Source organism: Pristis pectinata, chromosome 25 (assembly GCF_009764475.1).
Source record: "Pristis pectinata isolate sPriPec2 chromosome 25, sPriPec2.1.pri, whole genome shotgun sequence".
NCBI lineage: Eukaryota > Metazoa > Chordata > Chondrichthyes > Rhinopristiformes > Pristidae > Pristis > Pristis pectinata.
The window spans coordinates 2,339,120-2,348,591 of record NC_067429.1 but is presented as its reverse complement, the minus strand read 5'-3'; positions in this window follow the sequence as shown (position 1 = coordinate 2,348,591).

Here is a 9,472-nt window from a genome sequence, read left to right as displayed (position 1 = left end):
ATAGACTGAGGACCTCCTCAAAAACTCCAATATGTTTTCTCTACATGAAGCCGTGCTGACTCTGATTAGATTATGATTTTCTAAATTGCTGCTATTACTTCCTTAATAATTGATTCAAACATTTTTCCAACAATAGATCTCAGGCTAATCACCCTACAGCTCCATGAATTTTGTTTCTATCGTTTTTTGAATAGGGGTTGTCACATTGGCAGGTTTCAATCCTCTGGCATTTCTGGGTCTATAGACTTTTGGAAGATTATAATTATCGCATCCACTATCTGCCACTTTTGTTAGATCTTAGGATGCAAACCATCCGGGCCAGGGGACAACAGCCTTTGGCCCAATTAGTTTGCCTAATTCCAATTCTCTAGTGATGGTATTTAATTCCTCCCTTGTGTCATTCAGTAGTAATGGGATGCTCATAGCATCTTCTACCATAAATGTTTAACTCTGCCATTTCCTTGTTCCCCTAAACTATTTACCCAGCCTCAATCTCCCAGAGGCCAATGTTTATTGGATTTCCCCTCTTCCTTTTTATTTGCTTATGGAAACTGTTATTGATTCTTTCATTGTTGTTTTTCTTTTTATTATCTTTCTTGTCCTCTTTTGCTGGATTCTGAATGTATCCCAGTCTTCAGATTTATTGCTAACTTTTGCCTTCTTATACACATTCTTTTTCAACTTAATATGCTCCTTATCTTCCTTGGGCAGCCCCTGTTGGTTAAATGAGATTAGATTAGATTATTGTCATGACCACCAGGGCAGAATGAAATTCATTGTTCACATGAGCTCACAGAGTAAATAATATGCATGGTACTAATAAATACAATGATGAGTGCAAAACAGCAGAATGGGGTAAAGATTGCAGTGCAATCTGAAGTAGTGCAAAAAGAAATGTTAAAGTGACAAGAGCAGAATAACCGAGAGAGGTAAAGTCAAGGTGGAGTTTATTGTCATCTGCACAAATCCATGTGTGCACAGGTGCAATGAAAAACTTACTTGCAGCAGCATCACAGGCACAGAGCATCAGATATACAACATTCACAAGGAAAAAGTAAATTAAGCATAAGTTATAAACAATTTTTACAAGAAAGAACACGTAGAACAAAAAAAAAGACAAAGTCCATTTCAGTGCAAAGTGATCAAAGTGGTCATAGTGTTGCTAAACTGTGGTGATCAGGGTTGTGCCGGTTGGTTCAAGAACTGAATGGTTGAAGGGAAGTAGCTGTTCCTGAACCTGGTGGTGTGGGACTTCTGTACCTGCTGTCCGATGGGAGCTGGCCCACATTCCCACCAATTCTAAGTGAACCTTTGGAATTCTCCACACAAGAGCCTGTGGAGGCTCAGTCACGGAGCAGATTCTAGACTGCAATCAATATACTTTTGGTTTTGATAGAAACATGGTATATGGTTTTTGACCAGAGAGTGACTCTGGGTGAATGGCAGAGCTTGAATGACCTATCCTTCCTGTTGTCCTTGTATCTTTAGTTACTTTATAAAAGGGTGGAATGCAGGGTTCTGGAAACACAAGCGGCTGCAGATGCTGGAACTTAATGGTCTTGTTTCCTGAAGCAGCCTCAGATCAGGTGAGCATCTTCTCATACCAGGATTTTCTGCACCATTGGACATTCAGTGGTAGAATTCCCCTTCTTGGATTTATTACAGCCATTGAGGTGGTTAAACAAAGTGTGTAAACCTCATTGGAACGCCAGCCTTGCTCTCTGCAATTAAATGAGTTAGTTATTAAGCAGGTTTTAACAGAGATATCTCCAGATCTGGGAATAGTTATAAGTCCCACTTTCTTTGGTGTTTATTTATGGTTCAGCTATGGGACCCCATCAGATAACAGGTTGTTGATGCACAAGCACTGGGTCAGAGAGGCATCATCGGGAATAATGGTACTGAAGGGGTTTAGGGAAATAAATGAAAAAAGTTCCAATGTGGGGAATGAATTACAAGAAGATTTCCAATGCAATGCATTTAAATAACACATCAAATATAGTGCCTCTCGGGAGCATAACCAGATAAAAATTGTCACTAAATTGCATCAGAGGTATCGAAGCAGGTGATCAAGAATTTGGCCAAAGGTGTAGGTTTTAAGGAAGGGAGAGAGGCCAAGTAGGTTAGAGAGGGGATTCTGGAGCTTAGGTCCCAGGCAGCTGAAGGCAAGCTGCCATTTCTCTGTAGCTGTGACACTTTACTCTGTACTGTTGTTGTTTTAACTGTACTACCTCAATGCACTCTGTACTGACTCAATGTAAATGCACTGTGTAATGAATTGACCTGTATGATTGGTTTGCAAGACAAGTTTTTCCCTGTACCTCGGTACAAGTGACAATTCTTAACCAATACCAATACCATTGGTGGAGTAGTGGCAGCTGAGGTTCATTGGAAACAAGAGGTTTAGTGGCTCCCTGTGGAAAACCATGAGGTCTGGGTGAAGTTCTGGTGAGACAGGGGCAGGATTGGGATCAGGGTGGTTGTGGAATCACAGTTGGAGGGCTTAGAGTAGTGGTTTGGACAGGGTCACATTTAGGTTTATGATTAAGACTGGAGTCAGGATGGTCATGATTAGGACTGGGGTCAGACTCAAAGTTGAGATCAGGCTCATGGTCAGTTTCAGGGTCAAGGTTGAGTTTGGATGGGGTGTTAAAACCGAGCACCCTCCCAACCACACGGGGACTGAGCAAACAGCTTCCAGCACTCCTGTGCTCTGGGGGCTAGAGGCATCAAGGCCTATTTCAATGATCACCAAACACTTGCTCAGCCAAGATGGGACACGAAGAACCTGTCGATGGGGAATTAACAAGGAAGCTTAGATTTGACATCCTGAGGCAGAAAGTGTTTGTTTAAGAAATGGTAATTCTTTTGCAGTGATGATATCGTCAGGCAGGAGAGTGTTTATAAAAATATCTTCCTGTGGTCCAGACAAGGCTGCATTTATTGTCCATTCCTTGAGTAAGGGCTGATCCTTGTATTGATTCAATAGGACTGCCTCATCGACTTAGCTTAGAGGCAATTACGGTTCAGTCATGTTGTTAATAGAGTCACACATCATGGAAACTGGCCCTTCAGCCCAACTCGTCTGTGCTGACTGTGTTGCCCAGTGAGCTGGTCCCATCTGCCTACATTTGCCACAAAGCCCTCTAAACCTCTCCTACCCATGGACTTATCTAGATGGCTTTTAAACATTGATAGTGTTCCCGCCTCAACCACTATTTCTGGCAGCTCGTTCCAAATACGCACCACCCTTTGCGTGAAGAAACTGCCGCCGATGTCCCTTTTAAACCTCTCGCCTCTGATCTTAAACCTGTGCCCTTTCTCCCCACACTCCCATCAACTTCCCCCGGATTCTACCCCTCACCTACACCCCAGGGGCAATTTACAGTGGCCAATTAACCCACCAGCCCTCATCTCTTTGGGATGTGGGAGGAAACCAGAGCATTCAAAGAAAACCCATGCAGTCACAGCGGGAACGTGCAAACTCCACCAGAGGTCAGGTTTGAACCCTAATCTCTGGCGTGAGACTGTGGCTCTACAAGCTGCACCATTGTGCTGCCCGCACTGTGTTTTGTGACAGGATAGCAGTTAGGGTAATGCTTTTACAGCACCAGCGATCGGGCTTCAGCTCCTGCCGCGGTCTGTAAGGAGTTTATACGTTCTCCCCGTGACTGCGTGGGTTTCCTCTGGGTGCTCCGGTTTCCTCCCACATCCCAAAGACATACGGGTTAGTAAGTTACCATGGGTGTAATTAGGCGGCGCGGGCTCATTGGGCCAGAAGGGCCTGTTACCATGCTGTATAAATAAAAGTTAAAAAAAGATCGAGTTGCAGAACTGGTCAGGATTTACAACAACCTGTCAGTTTCGAGCACACTTTTACTGACACTAGGACTTTGACTTCTATTTTTTGGAGTTTTGTAGATTCCCCTCCCCAGAGCTGAAGGCGTTGGGTGCTTCAAGATAACGCTCGATAGGTTTTGAGTCTGTGGGAGATCCAGGGTTATGGGGAACGGGCAGCGAAGGAGTGGGGCCAAAGGTCCAACCAACCACAGTGAAGCAGATGCAAGGAGTTAAGAGGCCTGATCCTGCTCCATTTCCTGCTGTTTTTTAGCTGAATTTAAATTCTCAAACTTTACTAAAGAGGGTGTAAGCTAATTTTCTAGATAGTTTTTCGGGACCTCAGGATTATAAAACACCAATACCACAATTACAGCCCCACCTGCAGGATTCAGGTTTTGGCTTGGTGAGATGCTGAGATATTGTGGGGGCGGGGTGGGGGTGGGGGTTGGTGGAGAGGGTTTAATACAGAGAAAGGCCTCGATTGACAATGAGGAAAACAACTACTCTCAAACAATGGGCTTTTCGTTGAAGTCAGTGCTGCTTTAACACTTTTTATTTTCTTTTTATCCAAGTTGGCAAATTTATTTTTATAGCCACAATGATCTCATCACTACATTCACATAAGAGGTTTAAGACTAACCGGAATTAATTGTTGTGTGAAGTTTTTACACATCACAGGGCAGCTGTTATTGAGAGAGCGCAAATGGTTAGCATGGTTAATAATTAACCTTTTCTGTTAAACATACAGAGAGCCACCAGCAAACCCACATTTCTCCACAGCCACAATTTAACCCTTGACATGCTCTCACTCCCAGAATTCCCTTTTGCTGAGAGCATCTTATTCCCTTTCTGATCTCAGGATAGTATCTCTGGGTAAAGGGGAAAGTCAGGAAAGGAGAGAACTTTTCATTTCCAGTAACAACTTGTGGAAGCAGGACTGCAGAACCAAATCTTTCCTCACCACCCCCAATCTGTCCCGTAGCACCGGTCGGGGGTTGGTTGACACGGAGGTACCACTGTTTAACCTTTCATTCTCAATTATGTCGCTCTCACACTCCCGACCAGCACATTCATTCCCACAGTGGCCAGAGTCCCCGACAGAGAAAGGGAAGACTCTACATTATCTTGTTGCTTAATTAATTGGTGTTCCTCAAATGGCCTTAGAGCCATAGAGGCATCTTGGTAGATGCAGAAAGAGGCCCTTCGGCCCAACTCGTCCATGCCAACCAAGTTGCCTACCTGAGCTAGTCCCATTTGCCTGCATTTGGCCCATATCCTTCCAACCCTTTCCCATCCATGTACCTGCCTAAAGGTCTTCTAAATGTTGTAATTATACCCGCCTCTACCACTTCCTCTGGCAGCTCGTTCCACACACCCACTACCCTCTGTGTGGAAAAACTTGCCCCTCAGATCCCCTTTAACTCTTTCCTCTCTAACCTATGTCCTCTAGTTTTAGACTCCCCTACCCTGGGAAAAGACTGAGACCTTATCTATGGCCCTGATGATTTTATAAAGCTCTAAAAGGTCACCCCTCAAGCATCCTACTCTCCAAGGAAAAAAGTCTGATCCTTTCCAGTTTAATGACACCTTTTCTATAGCTGGGTGACCAGAACAGTGTACAATACTCCAAGTGTGGTCTCACCAATGTCTTGCACAGTCTTGGCTTTTTGAAAATAATTTTGGAATTAATCAACCAAAGTGTTGAAACAAAGCTGGAAACACTTTGTGAGGTAACTCTGCCTGTTCTGGTTATTTTACTCACACCTGTAGGGTGCATGGAGTTCCGGGACAGTTGAAACCCTACACTGGCCTTGTGCACACACACATGCACCAACACCCCCCTTGTTACAGTCTCTGTTCCACATCTTCACGGATGCCCCTTTTGTTTCCTCCTCCCTTCCCTTCCCCTCCCCCCCCATCAAGGGTTGATGACCTTCATTAGTAGATCGATTAACTGAAAGTTTCCAAAGAGGCTGATTAAACATTTCCTTTCATAACTGTTCCCTGTGATTTCTCTCCTGGGTTTTGGTCATCCTGGTATCCAGCAGATGAATCAATTCCTGGCTCATGCTGGCAGCCCAGGTAGCCTCCCTCCCTCACCCTGCTGAGGTTGGTACAACAACGTTTCTCCAAAGTTATTTTCAGTGACTGGGTGCATGTTCTGTCAAGTCATCCTTCTAAATATTTCTGCCTTCGTATTTGTTTAAAAAACACATCATTTGTCAAAATTACGACCAATTCCGAACATTTCTCTTAGAAAAGGGCAGAAAATTTGCAGCAGTCTCCTGGAATATAAACAAATGAGGTCAGCGTCAGGTGCAGGAGGTTGCACTGGCTCTGGGCTGCTGTTCCAAGGTGCAGGTGTTGTTGATATATTAACTTTCACATCATTTTATCACTACACAGAGATTGAGGCTGTTTAGCTCCGTTCCAACTCTCATTAAATTATTTGCATATCAAATGGTTTGAAGTTGTTGTTTAGAGATGTGTTTAATCCCAGATAGGATCTGCCTCTATTACAGATTTCTGGCAGATGAACGGGGCTGTTATCAGATTGCTGCTGTACTTTAACCCTGAAAGTGTAAGGTGAGTCATTGCCATAAATCTGGCTGCTCGTGTTAGACTGATATCACGTTCAGCCACACTGCAATGCATGGGTATTAGATGTAGATCGACCTTGCCTTTATAGAATTCCCCCATCTTGCTATTTGTTTTTCCCACAGGCGAGCTGACCTCTCCCTGAATACAAGGGATACTATGACCCATAGAGCCTACCCTCTCTGCTTCATATATAAGGTTCCACGGCAGAATTTCAAAGAAGAGCAAGTGAATTCTCCCCAATGTGAAGCACTAGTATCTATCATTCAGTCAAAAATAAATGACCTCATTGCTGCCTGTGTGATCGTGCATACCTGCTGGGTGTGTTGTCTACACTGCAGCAAGTGACTACTGTTTTAAATATATATATGTGGCTGTAAAGCATTTTCGGACATCCTGCAGCTGGTTAAAAAGCATGCATGTCCTTGTTTTAATCAGAACAATAGCGGGTGGTTCTGCCATTCCAGAGGCTTGTGCAGATTTTGCTACCTGCCCTCTAAAGAGCAGTAACATCCCACAAAATATTCTTTACACAAGCAACAATAATATACCTCCTCCAAAACAACTCCCAGTAGCGGATAGAAGCATAAAAAATGCATGGCACAAAAGGAGACCATTCAGCCCGTCGTGATATGCTGGCTGAGAGGCACGGTGGTGTAGCGGTTAGCGTAACGCTATTACAGCGCCAGCGACCCGGGTTCGATTCCAGCTGCTGTCTGTAAGGAGTTTGTACGTTCTCACCGTGTCTGCGTGGGTTTCCTCCAGGTGCTCCGGTTCCCTCCCACATTCCAAAGACATGAGGGTTAGGAAGTTGTGGACATGCTATGTTGGCGACGGAAGCGTGGCGACACTTGTGGACTGCCCCCAGAACACTCTACATAAAAGATGCATTTCACTGTGTGTTTCGATGTACATGTGACTAATAAAGAAATCTTAATCTTAAAAAAGCTATGCATATGAATCTCACTTCCCAGCCTGGTAGGTTACAACTTACAACTTCACAACTTCATCCAGATATTCTTCTGCCTCCACCATGCTTTGAGTTCCTAGCTCCTGCAGCTCTCTAGTCAAAAGTTCTTACAAATCCCTCTAATCCTGTTACCAATTACCTCAGATCCATCTGCAGAATTTATTGACTTTCCTGCCCAGGAAAATAAATCCTTTCATTTTCATTCTGTCCAGATCACTTACAATTTTATAAACCTCAATTATATGTCTCATCATCTCACCTGAGTGGTAAATTGGTCATTTGGTTTATTATTGTCACATGTACCAAGGTGCAGTGAAGAACTTGTCTTGCTTACCGTCCATACAGATCATTTCATTACACAGTGCATTGAGGTAAAACAATAACAGAATGCAGAAGAAAGTGTCGCAGTTACAGGGAAAGTGCAGTGCAGGAAGACAATAAAGTGGAATGTCATAACGAAGTGGATTGTGAGGTCAAGAGTCCATCTTATTGTACTAGGAGACCATTCAATAGTCTTATAACAGTGGGATAGAAGCTGTCCTTGAGCCTGGTGGTACGTGCTCTCAGGCTTTTGTATCTTCCGCCTGATGGGAGGAGGTAGAAGAGAGAATGTCCGGGGTGGGTGGGGTCTTTGATTATGTTGGCTGCTTTACCAAGGCAGCAAGACATGTAGACAAAGTCCATGGAGGGGAGGCTGGTTTCTGTGATGTGCTGGGCTGTGTCCACAACTCTCTTCAGTTTCTTGCGGTCCCGAGCAGAGCAGTTGCCGTAACAAGCCGTGATGCACCCAGATAGGATGTTTTCTATGGTGCATCGATAAAAATTGGTGAGGAACAAAGGGGACAGATTGGCAATGAGCCCACAATAAACTGCTATCTTGTCCTTGTAATTTCAGAAGCGCCTGCAATTCAGGTATTGCTTGTTTCAGGGTTGGTCCATCCAGACTATAATAGAGGCAGCTACTGTTATCTTTGAATGCAGAGTTTCACTTCATCGTTCATCATTATTAGTTGGTTTCTTTTGGCACTAGACGTCTTCAGATATGAGAGGGCAAGTCTAACTTGTCCCACGGAGCTTATTTCATTTTAGCTGCTGGAGTCATTCCAGGACGGGGACTAACGCAAACAAACAAGGCCAGTGTTAAGGAAGCTCCATGCCCTTTAGGCACAAGTTGTGTATTTTGTTTCTTCTCCTTCCTGAAAATCTCCTGGCACTGCTTCCAGTATTCATACCTCAACCCAGATCAACAAAACTGATTGTGTTGCAGTTTAGGAGAGTTTCTGGAGTGCAGATTGGCTGCTGCATTCAAGGGTGAATCCACTTCAGAGGGAATTCTTAAGTGGAACATGCTTTGGAACTGTTTTGGAATGTAATGGTTTTGATGGATATGTAGATTTATTATCTGTAACCATAACAAAACCAGGTTGACAACCTCTGCATGACTAAGAAATGAAGAGATAAACATAGCGATGGGAGGAAACATTACTCTCTTCTGACTCAACAGAGAGAAGCCATAGGGTCAGAGAGACATTCAGCACAGAAACAGACCCTCCAGTCCACTGTGTCTGCACCAACAATCAACCACCCATTTACACTAATCCCACATTCCATCACTCCCCCCAGATTCTACCCCTCACCTACTCGCTTCAGGCAACTTACTGCTACCAATTAAACTCACCAACCTGCACATCTCTGGGTTGTGGGAGGAAACCAGGGCACCTGGAGGAAACTTGTATAGTCACAAGGAAAATGTGCAAACTCCAAACGTACAGCACCAGACATCAGGATTGAACCAAGGTCCCTGGCACTGTGAGACAGCAGCCCTATCAGCTGTGCAGCTCTGGCACCCTTCCTCCAGTGAGATTGGAGAGTAACACAGTATAGTCTGAAAACCAGAGATTTGCTGTTTGTGACATCAGGAGGTATATCATCATCAAAGGGGAGGGAAGCCCAGAATCTCCCATAAAAAGCTACCAAGGTTGGAGATCAACCTGAAAGGTCAGGACTTTATGTTAAATAAGGCTATGAAAGAGCACAGACCGATGGATCAGGGCTGCTCAGCAC